The sequence below is a fragment of the Numida meleagris genome, chromosome 3 (assembly GCF_002078875.1).
Source record: "Numida meleagris isolate 19003 breed g44 Domestic line chromosome 3, NumMel1.0, whole genome shotgun sequence".
Classification (NCBI taxonomy): domain Eukaryota; kingdom Metazoa; phylum Chordata; class Aves; order Galliformes; family Numididae; genus Numida; species Numida meleagris.
In genome coordinates this window covers 104,746,106-104,762,274 of record NC_034411.1, presented here as the reverse complement: position 1 = coordinate 104,762,274, position 16,169 = coordinate 104,746,106, and the positions used below count along the sequence as shown (strand labels likewise).

Sequence of the window (16,169 nt, the reverse complement as noted above, 5' to 3'; positions counted from 1 at the left end):
TTCTATATCATCAGCCTTTAGGTAATGCAGCGTTCAAGATAATACACTGGGATAAACTCCTCTCTCAGGCTCTGTTCATACTGAAAATAAATGCAGTTTTGTATTATAACAAGAGCTATACAGAACGAGACACAGCTTCATGTGTACATCCCAGTGGACACACAAACAAATGACATTTATTGATTTCAACCCCCAAAATGAAACAACCGTAAATAAATGCAGTGGTCTATGATGGAAAGAAAGAATGGCTATAAAATGAGAATTCTTCCCAATGAAAAAAAATGGTGCTAGGCTTTCCTCATTTTGTTTTACAAGAGAAAGGCACATACGCAGGGATTCAACGTATTCCAAAGGGCAGATACATAAAATGGTGCAGAGGTAACAGGGTCAGAGACCAAAAGCAGCTGCTTATTTTTTGTCTCAGCTTATATATAGACATATTTTTCTCCCAGCACCCCACCCTCTACCAGATCCACATAAAAGGGGATTAAAAATACACTGAAGGGGTCAAATAATACTCATTTTTTAACAACTTGGAAAGGAGCTGGAGCGCCTTACAGCCTGAAATCCCAGCAACCAGGACATGGCTCCAGTCCTAAAATACTGCAATAAAGCTCTTCAGATCACCTTTTCCTGACCTTCTATAATGACTTTACAGCAGAGTACGGCACTGCCCATACTAGAGGGTTGTTCTGGCACGAGCTGCATAGATATGACCAGGACAAATCCCGAAGCGAAGAGAATGCCAGAACACTAACACACAAATTAGAAACAACATAGAAGCATAGCTGATGGGTAGAGAAACAGGTTTTGGCAAGCCATTCTATCACAAAATTAGCCAAGGGTGTATCCGTGTTTGTAATACAGCTTTATACCAGCATCACACTGTTTTTTAAAAAAATAAAAAATTGCAGCCTGAACTGGCATAGTTGGATGAGTAAGATTTACGTTCTGACTAAGGCTCTGAATTAAAATACTGCTTCAAAAGGGGAAAAAAAAATCATTGTTTTCCAAAAGCTTGGTGTTGTTCAGCTAAAATAGTTTAAAACGCAGGACTGGAAAAGGAAGTGTCAGTTTTGGAAGCTACAAAGATCAGCGCGTCTCCAATATGGTATATCTGGCAAACTGCTGCATAGTAAAATACCGGGTGACACATAACTGCTGATGCAGTTGGGCCAAAATTCACGATTCTTACTCATCGTGCTCTAAAGCAAAAGTCTGTCTAATTGAAATGAAGGAGAGAAGCAGAGCTGAGTAGGAACAGTAGGGCTTGGCTCATGTACTATACATATATCTATATGCTCTGTTGGTAGCTCGACTACAGACCATACAAGTAATTTAAGGTTTTATTTCTTTGGTAGAAGTATGCATGTTTGGGTGGGGAACAGGAACAGATGGAATAAAAGCAATTGCTTGTCAGGTTTCACGTTTGTAAGACCATCTTTATGAATACAGACACAGGCATCGTCCCCATGCACCGTTTTGTCTCATCGTAGCACCTCCTGCCTGCTGAGCTGCGGATTGAGACCTTCCTGTGTGAAGCGCAACACTGATGAACAGCAGAAAGAGGGTCCTCATGTGTCTCTGCTGAAAGAGGAGGGCTGTGTAAGTGAAATATCTCTACCAACCCCTATAAAATGGTGGAAACCACTGAGGAAAACTGGAGTTTCTTAAATCTACGGTGAAGTGCTGTCAGCATCTTGGGCTTCCATTGTATTGGTTATGTGTTCAAAGGCCTTTCACCTTGTGTTGGCATGGGCTTAATTGCCTTGGTTTTGGAGTGCCTTCAAATGCTGAATCCAGAGAAGCCATTTCAAGGACGCATCCAGCCACGGAAAATCTGCATGGGACTGCAGTGGCAATCAGGCGAATGCTGGCACCATGCATGCACACCTTACGCCTCCTGAGAGCTTCCCAGCTGGGTGGACTCCAGCTGTGTAGCCTAGATGTTGGCACTGGAGATGCCACGCGTGTGCTTGGTTTTTGCTACGAAAGGAGCAGCAGTAACAGAGGAAAAATACCTCAGTGATGCTGAAAGAACACCCTCTCCGTTTTTGGGAGCGAATCGCTCTCAGTTCAGTCCTCAGAAGGCGTTATGCTTCCTCGCCCTTTCACCATGTGGTAATCCAACTGAGAGCACGCTCCAAGTGGCACAAGCAGATTTTTCTCCTTCTGTCTTCAGCCAGAGAAATCCCTAGCCAGGATATTCTGATAAGTTTTCTTACCTCCTTCTTGACATGTAGCTTGCATGCTGTGGTCTTCTTTCAGGTCCCTTTTTAATAACTCAGGCTAACAACAAAACCAAGAGGATGCCGACAGGAGGAAAAGAAACAAACCGATTAGATCATCTATTTAATATCCTCCTGGTGAGCTCACCGGGTCTGAAATAGTGTTTTATAACAGGTATAATCTGCATTTAATAGCTACAAACTGCGCTCCCAATCAGGGATAAATTCACAGTTCAATCTGGCACTGTGGAAGGTGGATCTTGTAGGGTGCGCATGGACAGAAAGCCAGTACAAGAGGTAACAGCATGAGGATGTCTAATTGCTCTCTATATAAACAAGGGGTAAACTCGAAACAAGGTTTGCTATACAGCAAATGGCCACGAGCTGTCAGTGAGCACATTTAGAAGATTCATACCCAGCAGAAAAATGAAACTTCTGAAAGGGCCTCCATGTAGAGTGGTGGTGATCAGAACTCCACCTGCTTTCTTGGAAGAACTTCATACGTTTATGGATCTACCTCAAATAATGTGATTCCATGCAATGTCAAGGGTTTAGATTAAAGGAGCAGAAAGATTCTTTCCAGGTCTGTATCTTACAGGGGAAAAATCTTATCATTTAAAAGACTTTTATACCAGTTTCTGTATAAATAAACACAGGTCCATGACCAAGGAAGTAACTAGATGGCTTAAATGCTTTTAAATGCCACAGGCACCTCGGCTTAGATGTAACACAGCTGCAATAGGCATATTTAGGATTACTCCTCAAGACTTTTCTTGCTAACTCATCTCACCACACAATTTTTGCATAGTTTAAAATAAAAAGACATTACAAAAATCTTTTAATTAGGGTAACTGATGTTCTGTGACCACAAAACCCACAGGTTTCTAAAGGCTACGCAGACCTTCTTAGAAGTATAAGGGAAAAAATCCAGCAGAGGAGTTACATCTGCTCTCAAGGGAAGGTTCTTTCTGGTAATTTAACTTCAAAAAACCCCAAGATCAAGACCTTAAAGGGGCACGAGGAAACCATCACCCACAGTCTTCTCAATGGAGCAACCTTATCTGCAAAAATCCATGATTATGCTGCAATAACTGAAGGGGATCTTCAAAGGAGAGTAGAATAGAAAGATTTGAAAAAATATATATATTTTTTGCTTTAATGATGGGGAGATCAGAAACAGTGAGGATCTTTGGGAGGACCCCTGCAAGGTCAGGAGCTATGGTGGGAGCATCATTTGCTAACAGCGGATCTTTCTCCTCTGGTGGTGCAGACAATCTGTAGAAAGTGAAAGGTCTGCTATGAAATGGATGTTTGCCTTCGGCAATGACTAAGTGGCTCCTCTATGCGTCTGCTACAACTGCCAAGAAGAGCTGCATTTCTCACCAGGACGGCAGACCTTGAGAGAAGACATAATTGCTGAAATGGAAAAGATGAGATAGAGTAGCGCTGTTCTGGCTACGTGTGATGGGCATACACCAAATTATGAATGTTTAAAGAGAAAATCAATTACAGGGCTTTTATCCCTTGTATCCTGTCTTCAGTGGGTGGCTGTTGACAGGGTCCTCTGCCAGTGGGCTCTGTTGTTAAGACCAGGATAAGCATGTTTCCTAGGAAGCAGAAGTTCAGCCTTCGCTCCAATGATCAAAATCTATTCTTGTTTTTCATTTGGCTGAGACTGCAGGATGTTTGGGTGTCACCAGCATTCCCCGTCCTTTGTTGCCCTGAGTTTCAACTTCATTCTGTGCAATCCCTTACAATCCCCATTGCAAACAGACAGCTAAAATCAACTGCCACCAGACAAATGGATCATGAAGCACTAACGGTAGAGAGAACCCAGAAGGCAAACATTCTGCTTGAAAGTCTCTCATGATTAGGCATAACCCCACTTCATTCACATGCAAGGGAAAATGCTATGGGATTTAATTAGGAGACAGGAATGGAGTGAAATCAGGAGGCTGGCAACAGCCAGCTACGTATTTCATGTAGTTTGAAGAGGCTGTTCCTTGTGATGTGTCTCCAGTGACTACCTCCTGCAGGAAAGCTGCGCTGTAGGAGCTGCTGTTTCCCTATGAAAACTTAAATAGCCCAGAATGAATGAACTTGCAGGATGGGACAGGATTTCTTTAAGTGGTTTCCAGTAGGAAAGGTTGCCCAGTAGAAATTTGTTTGAAATGGGAGCATATCCTGCATTTTCAGGAGAGGGGCCTTCTTTCTTCCTCTCTCACAAGAAACTCTCCACAAGAATTGCATAATAAACCTGATTAATCCTAATTTTTATTACTACTGAGGAGGTTTTAAAAAGAAATGTCTTCCTACATAGACCCGTGAGCTAACCACTCTCCCTCTCAGCTGTGTCTGAAACAGATCTTCATCTTCATATCATAAAGCCCATCAATTTGTCAGGTAGTTTCCACAGGCATCTTGAGCATGTTGAAACTTGGTTAATTATTGCTGCTGAAAAACTCTCCTCCCTTCTTGTGTTTGCATGAAATTTGTCATTGTTTTTGCCTTACTGTTGTTTTCTCTGCTGCAGATTTTGCTTGTGATGCCTGCTGGGGTGCTTCAAACATTGAAAACATTTTTTAAAATGCTGAAAGGAAACTAATAATCATAAATAAATAATTATTTAATTTCTCCAAGGAGTTGTCCAGTAAAGAGAGAAATTGCTGAAGTAGTTCAAATGTACAAAATAAGACAGGAGGAAGAAAAATACTTTCCAGATTCTCCCTTCAGGCTTTCCTTCAGTGACCCATTGCAAGAAAACCAGAGAAAGAAAAAGGAGTAGACAAATCTGATTTTTCATTTATACTGTGAAGCTGATCTACAAAAGTCAAAATTTAAGCTTCCTGTATACGACAGAAAACAAACCAAACCCCGAGATCCTTTTTGGCTTTGCCTTTACAGCCTGTGTTTGTAGTCAAAGAACCAACGGGAAAATGCCAGTGTGGATTTGAGGGGAAAATAAACCAGCCAAAATGCAGAGAGGCTGCCTCCAAAAGCCCTCCGGTATAAAGGCGACAGGAAACATAATTATTATTTCATTTTGTATAGTTATTCAGCATATCTTTTTTTGTTATATACATTCAAAACCCAACATTATCACTTTAAACTTACAGGAAAGCATGTCACAAATAAAAATACTCTCTTGCTACGAGACTCGTAGTGACCAGCACTTGAGCGGTGTGTTTACTTCCCTGCTTAAGGGCAAGCAAAGATAGGAACATGGGTTAAGCTGAGGAGGAATTAAAGAGTCCGTGACATGAAATTAAAGCATACTTCTCCTCAACAGCTGTAGGCTGTTATAATTTTTTTAAACTGTGCATTAAGTTTTTGGTTAACATATCTCATATTCCATGTAATGTAGATTTTATGGCACTCGTCTTCCAGTAACAAGGATTTCTTACTCTTTTAACAACTTGAGTTATGCTAGATATATATTAACAAGTACTTGCCATTCCAGTTTAATTTTTCCACATCAATACTCTTGTTTCTGATGCAACTGATAGCACAGAATCACAGTAAAATCGAAAGGGGAAGAAGACCTTTGGAGTGAGACAAAACACAAATGAAACAAAACTATAACCAGACCTACAAACGCTGAGCCAAAATGAGAATTTAATGGAATTTTTTTTGGAATTACATTAAATTCTCCTACACGGGACTAAGGTTATACACAGATGTCCACAAGCAATCGAGTTCCTATAAAATGACAAGTAATAACTGAGCTGCAGTAACACATCATGCGTTTTCTCTTTGTGTGCCCCTGCGGAGAAGTAAAATGAGCTTAAGCCACACGTGTACAGTTGAGACTTAAACTAACATGTTTTTCACTATCAGTGAGGCAGGTCATAAGGAGACCCACAGTAAGCTAGGAAAACCACCTCCTTTACATCACAGCAGGGACCCTGGCTCCACTGCACTGCTCAGAATTCCAGCAGTTTCGTTTTCCCAAGGGAGCAGGACCAGCCTGAACAGAGAGCCCCTGCAGCACTGAATTGGGAAGCTTTAGTATGGCATAACTCATTCATTTAGAAAAGTTCTCTTACCTGCAGCCTCTATATTTGCAAGCTCTTCATCTTAGAGGGCTGTGAATTTTTTATTTCAGCATGCACGCATGGCATGAAGCATAAGGAAGAAGAGTGTCCCTAACAAGGGATCTAGTCACAGAAGGCATGGGGCCTGTTGTCTTTCCAGCTGGAGAATGATGGCTAATGAAATTCAGTCCGAAGTAAACAAAATAAATGTGCCAAATAAATAATTAAAAAATGCCTTTCCTAATTCAGCAGCTACTCCCTTATTTTACTCAAGTTTTCTCTGCTCCACATTGTTCTGACGACTTTTTCCATCTGCCTGGAGGGCCAGACCTCTCTGCTGAATTTAAACAAGGGTAGCAAAGTCTCCTCACCAGCTTGGGAGAGTACCTTTCACTTTACATGTCTCTCAATGAGATGGCGGCTTATGGTTGGTGTTGAACAATTTTTCATTTCTTTACCAGCGAATGTACACAGAAAAAAATTTCAAAACAGCAAGTAGACCGGGGCCATCACGTAACTGAAATGTTCTACCCTGCTAAGGAATTCTAGTTATTGTAAAAATGCCTGAAAACATCGACTCTCTTGTACTAAATGTATGCTCTTAAACGTGTATGGGGCTCTCTTCTTGCAATGAGTAATGAGTTACATCAAAATCTAAATTAATATTTCAAGCTTCCGGAAGATTTGTCAAGAAACACAATAAAGCTGTTTACTATAAATCTGCAGTAGTTATCTACAGCTTACATTATGTTTATATGTTTGTAAAATGATATTATTTAAAAATGATTGCACTTAATTGCTACATCTTAAAAACACTGTAATCAAATTAATTCCAGTTTTATTCTTCAAGTGCCACGGAGATTTTTACGTATTTTAAGTAGGTGCTATAAAACAAAGTGTACATGAGGATATCGATCAAGCAGTAGGATTATCTGGATAAGGAAAATAACGCACAAGGAAGAAGATAAGACAGGTGAAGTAGACAATAGCAGTCAACTACTTTTTGCATTTCCTGAAAAGTGAATCAACTGAAGCCGACGGTATAAAAATGAACACTTCTTCCATTGTTTGAAGTCATTCTGCTGCACTCACAGAATTCATGTAAAAGAATCCTTTGTAGCCTCAAGTTGGAAGAAAAATGTTCCCATTCAATGAATTGATTTGCTGAATTACTGGGTTTTGCCCAACATAATCTCAATTTTCATTCACTGCAGTGGGTGATAGTGTTGGTACTGTAAAAGCACTCTCTCAAAACCATTTTAAGGATCATGTAACTTACGCATACATGTACCTTTAATGAGACTATGAGCATATGTATGAGATGCAGAGGTGTTAAAAGAAGGCTTCTCCTTACTCTGCTGCAGTAACTCACGCTTTCATGGTTTTCTGAGCTTACCCAAAGATGTAGGATGAAATGCTGACTCCTACCAGGCCAAATGGGAATCTGGCCAGTGACTTTATCCCATTTACTTTACTCATACACTTAACAGGTGCTTTTTCTCTTTGTTCAAACAAAACACAATGAAAATGATAATATACACATAAAGTCTTAGAGTTTTCATCCCAACTCATTCCAAATATTAACTAATTTCTCTCATATACTGTGCCTATCTGAGTACCTCCCATTAAGCAAAGTGACTCATATGTTACAAGTAGGTCACACACCTCGAGTGAAAGCTCTGTGTACCCCTATAGGTCTTCTTCCACTCTGAGTACAGGAGACAGTTTGGGGAGTTCACATCATTTGCTGCTGTTTTTTTTTCCTGCATGTGGAATTTTGTGCAATTATGTTGGTTATTACCTGTTCATGCTAGAAAATGTAAGCAAAAGAAATGCACATTGCTCTGCAAGTAGAATAGTGAAAGTCTTCACCAAGCATATACCGCTATCATTTTCCACCTGCTTCCAGCAAACTGATCCTTGCTGATGAATTAGAAGAAAAATCCTTCAGGGCTACCTTAGACTTCTAACTCCTGCTTTTAAGTCAATGTATATAAGGTGGTCTGAGAAGACTCCCAAACGGATGATGACTACAAATGTGTACTCAAATCTCATTCTTGCAGCAATAAATCCACACATGATGACCTTTAACTTTTCAGTAGCACTGCAGTGAAGGCGTACCATGGCTAAATAAATATGCAAGGCAAAAGTTCTCTCTGCATTTGCAGTAAACACCGTCTGCCCAATACTCCTTTTGCAAACACAGGATATCTTCTTTATCTTCTTGTTTGTTTTGCATTATATAAGACGAAGCCAAACAAGCGTATACCCTTCCCAGAGGTTCACAAGATGCTATCTTTCCTATGCAAGCGCTTTTGCAAAAAGACCAGGCTGATTCCAGCACACACATGCTAATAATCACCGAGATTCTGGCAAAAACCTGAAGCTTGAGTGGCATTTTTGTTTCTAACATTTATGTGCAAAATGCATTTTTGCAAAATAAAACACAATACAGGGTGTAAGGACAGAAAAGTCTCCATTTAAGCACTGCTCCTTCTGCTAAATATTCATAGGGGAAAGAAAAATATCCACAGTGAACTTGCGTTAGACATCCCTGAACTAGTGGAAATGTGTGGTGTAAAAGCAAAATGCATTTGTTCATAAATTTATTTTAATGTATTCCTGTACTGCTAGGAAATTAACACAGTGCACTTCCTCGTGCATAGCTGGGCTCATGCAGGTTGGCTTTGTTCGGTCGTGTTTAAGCTATGAGGATGTCTTTGAGATAGACCATAAGTGCCATAAAGCCAGGCTTCTTACTACAGCATGAGATTACAGAGGATCCCAAATGCAATTTTGGAATTAACAGTTAATTTTCTGTATCTTTTTATACTTGACCTTAAAATACTTATATTCTTTCAGTTACCATGGCGCTTTATGTAGATTACTTTACATGAACCATTCTTAATTGCAAATCATACTGTGTAGCAGGTCGTGAATCCAGAAATCATGTCGCCAAAAAGCAAATGAACCTTAACAGAGAAAGGAACACAGCCATCACATAGTGAACACACGTCTAGTGGAGAGTATCACAAGAAAGAGTATTTCATAAGATGGCTGTTCCTTTGGAAAATGCCTGGTGATGAGAAAGAATTTTAGAATCTTTATTCGGAATTATTACAAGGGAGTAACGCACAAGATATACTATTAGAATTATAAAGTCTCTTTCAGAAAGAGAAAAAAAAAAGCCCTCCAGTTTAACTCCCCTCTCATGAAAAGACTAAAATGCCTATATATAAGCACTCAGAAGTGTTTCTGCACTGTTTCTTCAATATTTACATCTGTAAAATTACTTCTCAGAGGATCCCAACTACTTCTACATTGTGCACAACGCTTAGGATGATACAAATTCTTACTGAGCTGTGTATTTGCAAACATTTGGATTTAAATGCAGACTTTCCATATGATAATTGCTTGATTACATTTATATGAACGCTGAGATGTTTCATGCACCTATTCATTTGATGCTATAACCAATTTCTTTTATGAGGCATCATCTGAGCACAAAACTTTGTGTGAGTGGAGAAACCAGACCAGATGAGCTACTTCTGCAAGGACTAGCAAGAAGAAAGGATATTAATTCATTGAATAAATACCTGAGGTGCAATTTGGAAAAATCAGGAATCTTACTTTCCGAGATGCGTGCTTTACTTCTAGGGGACAGGACTGGCTTTTGATTTCGGTCAGCCCTGACAGAGCTAAAAGCGCAGCTCTGAAAATGATCTGAACAAAAAAAGATGAAAAGTTTTCCAACGCGGCAACAAAAGCAATCCCAACCCGGATGCAGCCTCGCTCTCCACATTTATATTCAGGAGCAGCAGAAGTGAGCGAAACCCAACTGGAGAGGGACGGTGTGACAGCGCAGTGGCACGGGCTGCGCTCTGACTCCCAGCACCACCTTGACAGATGATTTTCCAGAGGCAGCTCTCTCTGAACTGGGGCAGTGAACAGCAGCCGCCTCATCAAAGCTTGCTCAGCTCGGCTCACTCCAAGCTGCTCTTCAACGGCAACAAATCGTTATGAACAAAAGACCCAACGGCACTACCAAGAAACAGCAAGTCCAGCACTTCTGTGGCTCCGTAACATCCTTTAGGTTTCAGCAGCGCTGGTGAGATGGCACTTGCCAAAGCACTTCTGCTTAGTCTGCGTTCTCTTTTCTTCCTTTTTTTTTCCCCCATTTTTTTTTTTACAGCTTTATGAACTCCAATAAAACATCTACATTTAATTTTTTTTTTTTTGCGCTCTCATAATGGATTACTGAAATATCTTTGCAACTTAACAGAATAACGGCTTTTGTTATTCTGTGTCAAATCCCAGGTTGCAGAGACTATTATTTCTCAGAAAGAGAAAAGGAGCAGGACCCGTTGAGAAAATAAGGTTATTAGTATTAGTTTACTGACTGTCTCAAAGGCTTCTTGTAATGCTTCCCTTGAAAAACTTCCTTCAGTTTTCTTAAGGTACCTTACACTTGCATATTTCTAACCCATTTGGAAAAAAAATGATTCCCAAGGAAATCGATCTGGATTAAAACAACGTTGATTGAGAAAATATTGACCCAGAGGAAGAAACGAAGTGAAATTCCTTTGTCTTTCTTAAGGCTAAACTAATAACGTAGAGTATTCTGAGGTGGCACTAACTGCTGATTTTGGAAATAAGACACTTGGACCTAAGATTTAGGTTGAGTTTGGGGCATAAACTATATTGGAGAATTTCTAATAAAGAAAGATAAAGCGTCTCCAGTGAAGGCTCAGCAATACACAAACCATCTCATCTTCCCCTTTAAATTCCTTTCTCTTCCCTTTTTAACAATAAAAAGTCACAGTTCAAACCATGATCAATTTGCCTTTCTTCAGTCAGCGAGTCCTCAGAAGGATAAACAGAAATGTGAGTGACAAACAGCATGAATCACCAAAAGATGCTTATAATTAATATTAATAGAGGTAATTATTGACATTTAGCTGCCCACATCTCCTACCCCTGGACTCCAAGGGTGCAGCAATCTGGGGGATACAATTTCCTGGCACTCAACCTCAGAGCAACTCCTCATGTCCCACACTCCCTTCCCTATAGAGGGTACACCAGCTGGAGTTTCTTGCTGATCAGCAGTGAAAATACAGCCTGCTCAAGAAAATTCAGTTCACACGTCACTTCTTCCATGTTCGCTCATGACGAGCAACAACTCACCTCCCCAGGCACTCCTGTTGATTTCCAGACTGATTAATTCCGCTGATTAAAGGTGCCTCTAGCTGTGAGGGCTACCCCTTGGTGAAGGCGATGTAGTTGATATGTCATGCTAAAATATGGGTTTTTAAGGATGCAGAGCACCGCGCTATCTCTTGGGGTTGTGGAGCCACGAAAGGACTGAATATTAGATCAAAAGGCAGCAGTGTTTATGTTAAGGGATGTAGATTCTCCTGGCAACCTGAATTAAAAGCAAAGTGGCTGCTATCAAGGCTATTAATGTTTAGACAATGGAAACGTTTTTGTAATTCAGCCTCCTTACATACCTACACAGGTAACTTTGATCTGCAAGAAGCAGGCAGTTAAAGGGGAGAGCGAGCTTATCACCTGGCATAAATGTGAAACGGACTCTCCTGGAGTGCCCCTGAAAGCTTCATTCTGCTGTAAATGATTGTTTTAATTTACACGGAGGAGCAGCAGTAAATCTTCATAAAATTAAAAACAATGCTTTATTAATAACACGAACAAAAATGGAAAAGTTCAGTTGCTAGCAGCTATCCAGAATTACACTAGTAGCACCAAAATAATTAAAACTACTTGGGTTTCAAAAATAATAAATACGTGTCGTGACCCTAAGCAGCAAAACAACATTAAAATCCATTTGGTATGCAAATTCACTCAAACGATAACAAGTCACATATCTCAAAAAAGAAAGGAAAAGAAAAAAGAAAGAGAGAAAGAAGAAAATATTTACTACATAAATTATGAAAGGAAAATCAAAGAATGCAAAAAAACTCCGTTGTTTCTCTACTCATTATTTTGCTTTAATTTCATCTAACTTTGTGAAAAGCCCCACGGGCTAGGGACATTAATTTCTTGCTTTTGCTGTTTTTCTAATTCCTAATGGAGAATTACAAAAGAATTTCAATCACATGAATTGGAATCATGGGAAGGAATGGGAAAGAAAATTGAAGAAAACTGCAGGATACCCAGAAAGCTAAAAATAAATTAGTATATTCTAAATGCATTTCTAAAAAGAGGAAAAATGCCCATGTCACAAGCACAATCCGAGCTGATTTCAGCACCAGCGAGACAGAGAAAATAATCTAGAGAAACTTAAAAGTAACAAATCTCTGGGACCAGATGGAAGTTATCCCTGGGTATTAGAGAAGATCAAGAAAGAAACTTTCGGGCTACTGGCAGGCATCATGGAAAGGCTGATAAGTTCCAGATGGAATACAGAAATCAGTAAATATGGCACCAGATTATGAAGTGATATGAAATAACATTTTAGTGTGAAATTAGCAATAAATACAGTTTGTAACACGGCAGCATATCACAATTTTGACATAATTTGACAAGTCGCAATATAAGACACAGTGTCAGAAGCTATCAAAGCAAAACAAAACAAATCTCCCAGGTGGTTTGCTGGGAGAAAAGCAGCTCTTTCGCTCAGTTTTCACACAGCAGCTCCTGATTTTCCCCCTTGCCAGTGCTGGCAGTGTATTAAAGTATTATTGCTTTTAATATGGCTGAGGGTGCTGGCGCTGTGTCATACGGAGACCGCCTGCACCGGTGACCTTGTGCCCTCACAGGGTGAGACGGGTGGTTCCCAGGAGGAGGAGGCAAAGCCAGAAGTGAAGCAAATTCTTCAAGGTCACAGAACTGGTCCAAGGAAAAGAGCTGCTATTTTCTCAGCCCAGCCCTAGGTATCAGGTTGCTGTCCCACATGTCACTGTCTACCTGTGCTTTCAACGACAGTCGTTAAATTTCTCCCTTTTAATAAATATCTCACTTCTGCTTGGCACTCTTTCCACCTGAACAAGTTCTTAGAAGAAAGACGGCATACTAAATAATATTCTTGATTTTTTTTTTCTTGAAAAATTAGCCAGTCCCAGAAATCTAGTGATTTCCTTGTCTCTCGATGGCTCATCTCTCTTCCTCCGCTCGCCCATTGTATCCTGGTACCACAAGGACACTACTACTGTTTCTCCACCCCTCAAGGACAAACAGTTAACACGTGTGTTCTCTATTCCCAGTAGGAAAAAGCTGCATTGCTTAATTCATTGAAGTCTACAACACAATGGCTGTGAAGTCAAGGGGAGGGGTATGAATTTAAAAGAACTGCAAGAACCCAGGTAAACGATCAGGACATACAGCCATTTCGTGTACCCATGAACAGCCATTCTGTGTACTCCACTGTTTGAAGATGGGAAACTTTGGCTTGCATCCCTCTTTTAAGCACTTAAGTGAGGTTCCTTAAGAACAGTGCTCCCAAAGGCCCTTCTGCAGTCAGTGGAGAGAGGAGCCAGACCTTCAGTGCACGTCCTCCACAGGTGATATGGGGACTGTGCTAACTTTAGTGTTTTATGTAAGGGTCTGAAGTTAGACAAGATGCAGATAGGTCTTACTAGGTATACTACGGAGCTCACACTGTAATATGGGATGAGTGACAGATAACAGAACAAGAAATAAAATGGAAGAAATTATTCACTACCATGATAACAATGGGCTATAGCTGTTTGATTCTGATTCTCTATTCTAGACTATGATCAATTCCATACATATAAAAAAAAAAGAACTGTGGTGCTTTGTAGCAGAAAGAGGCACAATGAAGAAGGTTCAAAAAGTTTTTGTGGACTGATGGATTGAAATATGTGCAAAAAAGTTTGACAGAAATGTAAAGCAATTCTCTGAAGTCAGAAACAGATGTCAAAAATAAATGGAATTGAACTTGACCACTAGACGGATTTTGAAAACGCCCAGGAGTAATAGTGGAATTTGCCCTTAGAAATGCCATGGCAGTGCTAGGGAAGAGTCAAACAGCAGGGTGAGCAGGAGGCAGAGGGCTTAGGCACCAATGTCAGATACAACATAAAAGCTTAAAAAACAGTCTGTCACAAAAAGACAAGCTCACAGTAATGCTACCAGCTGCCTTTAAAATGCAAGAAATTCTGTGTTGAGGTTGTTATTTTTTCTCTCAAGTCAGCTTGAATTCATACTTTTCAACTAAGTCATTTTTGGGGAGAAGAAGGTAAGATGTAAACCCTAATGAAGTGAGATACACAGTGGGAACACTGATGGACATATAAATGTATGACCTAGTAGGTCCTTTCTAGCTCCCTTTTTAAATCAGCGCGGCTGTATTAAACAACACTACAATATCAAGATGCACTGACCAAAGATTATCCTTTCCTCAGTCTACTAAGTTCTAACCTCATTTTCAGTCTGAAAATTATCTCCTTCTCCTCCCCTCTAATAATTTAAGTTATGAGAGATAACAAAGCTACTTTCAGGATTAAGAACAGAATCTATAAAGATCACTCCACGAAGATTAGTTCACGTAGCTGAGGAAATAAATGGGGAAACAAAAATCTACTTATTAAAAAAAAAATTTCAATCTCACACCAGAACCACTGGCAAATAATGCCATATGGGACAATCAACCTGATAAGCAGCACTGCGGATTGCATATATTTTTTTTTGGTGATGTCAAGGTAAAGAAATCATGACTGATCAAAAGGAAAATGCAAAGGTTAGATTGTACCAACACTCTTTTCTCTTTCCATAGCAAATGTAGGGCAAGTTTAAATGTATACCTGCAGCAAGAATTCTGTGTTTAGTGGAAAATATTAAAAAAAACCCTTCCCAGCTATCAGGAAGTTCTGAAAAAGCCCAATGTCCATGCTGAAAATAGCAGTTTTGGCTCCGAGATCCACCACAGGTCCTTTCAAAGCTCTTTAACTGTAGAGATAAGAAATCACATGCAGCCATCCCACATCGAGCTACTAAAACGTTTTAAGTTTGTACTCCATTAGAAGCGCTCTAAGTACTGTGTAACAGCTAATGTATTACACACTGATAATGTGCTCAGTGCCTCATGTTGGAGCATCATAAATATTTACTTAGCTACAACAGTCATTCTAAGCTTGGTTATGCTACGCAGTATAAACTTTGCCTTTTCTCAGTGTAATGATTATTCTTGGGGAATATACATATTTTCCACGTGTTAAGCTTTAAGATTTTCTTCACACTTCTCAATTAATATGTTTTATTAATTGCAGTTTTCTCAGGAGCCTGCAAATCTGACAGCTGAGCATGCTTATTTATTTTCCTTCAATGACCTCTGTGTAAGACTTGCTTGGTTTTCCCTCTGTCAGTCACCCTGGGATCCATATTTCAAGCTGGATACTTTTTTCTTCTTATCTCTAGTTATTATTATTTGTTTGTTTGTATTACAGCAGCATCTTACAATCCCAGCTGGGGCTAGACACGCCAAGAATACATAAGACAGAGTACCTGCCTCAGGAGAGACTCTCTAGCTCAAAAAAAAAAAAATAAATACAGAAAAAACAGGAGATGGAAGAGCAAAAGAGATGCAAAGAGGTGCTGTGACTTGCCTAATGTGTTACATAGATAACAGCTGCCTGGACCCCATCCTATCTCATGCTGCATCATGACTCATAGGCATTGGCAATAAAAATTATTAGGTTTTTTCAATTGTTTTTGAGGTACACGAGAGAAAGAAACACAGTTTGGCTGTTCTATACTAGTAAGTCCTGAAAAATCAACACAAGAGAAGAGCCTTGGTATTACCAGTCTGAAGTCACTGATGAGCAGGAATAATCACAAAGCTTTGTGATAACAGTCTTGGTGGTTACAGTCCATTATATTACATATCCTTATTACTACAACAATGTTAGGTCTTTTGTCTCCAAGAAATATG

General features: G+C 39.8%; 1 protein-coding gene across 2 annotated transcripts in view; it reads right to left on the bottom strand.

Annotated features, from left to right (window-relative positions):
- Positions 1–16,169, bottom strand: part of KLHL29 (kelch like family member 29) — a 395,213-nt gene that overhangs the window by 192,922 nt on the left and 186,122 nt on the right. Inside the window, exon 1 of one of the 2 annotated variants that reach the window (XM_021391023.1) lies at positions 11,447–11,665. The exons of the other annotated variant lie outside the window; for it this stretch is intronic. The gene's annotated coding sequence lies outside the window, so the exon portion shown is untranslated. Of the gene's footprint in view, positions 1–11,446; positions 11,666–16,169 lie in introns of those variants that run through there. 2 annotated transcript variants of the gene reach the window in all.